Source organism: Mytilus trossulus, chromosome 3, assembly GCF_036588685.1.
Source record: "Mytilus trossulus isolate FHL-02 chromosome 3, PNRI_Mtr1.1.1.hap1, whole genome shotgun sequence".
NCBI classification, from domain to species: Eukaryota; Metazoa; Mollusca; class Bivalvia; order Mytilida; family Mytilidae; genus Mytilus; species Mytilus trossulus.
In genome coordinates this window covers 45,721,578-45,723,669 of record NC_086375.1, presented here as the reverse complement: position 1 = coordinate 45,723,669, position 2,092 = coordinate 45,721,578, and positions in this window count along the sequence as shown.

Here is a 2,092-nt window from a genome sequence, read left to right as displayed (position 1 = left end):
AACATTTGATGACATTTTGTCTTAAATTGTGTTGATATTACTTAATATGTCGTTGATCATATCTTTTTATAATCTTAACATCTATAAAATGATCTTATCTTTATTTACAATTATATCTATCTATATTGAAACTGTAGTCTTTTTCGTATATTTTTGGTGCGATTGCATCTATTGTACGTGTATCATGCTTTTCATATAATGATATAAACCTATTCTAAAGACGGATCATATAACCAAAATATGTGTCTAAAATCAATTACTTTGTGTATCAAATTTCTTAAACGATTAATTTTTGTTGCAAAATTAGAAACAATCTTAGCAGGGGACTTTCTAACACCTTGAAATAATATATCAATTCTGATCCGTAACACCAATATAACAATAATATCTTGTCATACATGAGGAATGTCCTCTGCCTTTGTGTTTAAACATGCACGAGTTTTTAAAATTACGAAATGCTCAATATGGCAGAATGTTTTCTTGGAAAAGAATAAGCTACAACAATCAAATAAACGATTTCTAGAAACTAGTTTGTTGTTAAATTATGTGTTTACAGCAATCGGGAGAAAAAATAATTCTTATTGTCCCTAGTATTCATCTCATGTCGTTAATTTGCATACACTCTGGTCGCACAACGATTTAAAATCTTGAGTTTCACCCTCAGAATTATAAACAGAGGAGGAGAAAATGTATTTAATTAACTTATAAGAAAGGGAACCGATGATACTTCCAGAGCATATGAGTCACATGATACGAGTTCATTCCAATTTTTAGTAAACTTCGTGTTGTTTAATTTCGATTGTACTTTTTATTGTGTTTTGTGTGCTGTTGTTTGCCTCTTCGTTTTGTGTTCTTGATCTAGTTGCTGTCTACATTTCTCCAATTTAATGTTTTGATTACCTCTGTGTGTCTTCTTTCCATTTGTTTACGCAATCATTTAAATGTTTGGCTTCCAAGTTTGTGATTTCGAGCACTGTCCTTGTGGTTGTTAGTTCACAAACTGCAAACTAGTACCAGTTGGAGTGGAAATCATTTCTATGTGTCGATAACGCTACATCTGGAGCGCAGATACTGAGTAATATAATGAATACAACAGGGTTGCTGTTCATAATAAAGCTATTAAACCGAGAGCTCAAAGTGGTGAAATCATTATCATCCCATTGAAAACTTTACGGACGCCATTACGAGTTGGATGACTGTTGTAGAATATCTGTTACACAAAGGACGACCCTTATGTTCCAATCGTCGTAATCAGAATCCCGTATTTCCCCGAATGTTACATGCATAATTAAGCCATCGGGTGTGTACTTACATGAGCAACACGACTGGTGCCAAATGTGAAGCAGGATCTGCTAACCCTCCCGGAGCACCTGTGATCGCCCCGGTTCATTTATTCAATCGCTTCAATTCTGAAATCATATACATTATTATTACATATAAGATTAGCTGAAACATTGCAGCACAGTGAATATGGAGTATAATTCCGTAAAAAAGGTAGATAAATTAAATCTGGCGTATATACTAAATTTAGTCCTGGTATCTATCATGAGTTTATTTATTTTCAATAGATGGGGGTCCAAATATATTCAAATATTTATAAAAATGAAGTAAAAAATGTTTAAAGTGGTTTTTTTATAACAATTTAACGCTTAATTCCAATGTGTTCCAGGAATAATATAATATTTGTAAACATCTTCACATAGTCAAACTAGGATTTAGGTGTAATGCATGAAAGATTTGTTGGCTAAGTTATGTATGAATAATTGATCCAATTCCATGAATTAATCATATATTAATGCACTTCCGATGAAATATTCTATCAAAGTACGGAATCAAAGGAAATGATAAAAATGTTTACAACAAAACAAATAATAAGTTTATTCAATGATTGTATACATAGAATAATTAATTAGAATATCCTGGTATAGTTACCTTAAACATTATCATAATTTGAATAAGACTATTTATCATATACTTAGTTAATTTGATAGGGTCCCCATAACAAAATTTCAACGATAAGAAAATTTAGCGATATATATTACAATACACATTCATGAATTTTGATAAAGTTCATGTCAAGCCATACCACAAA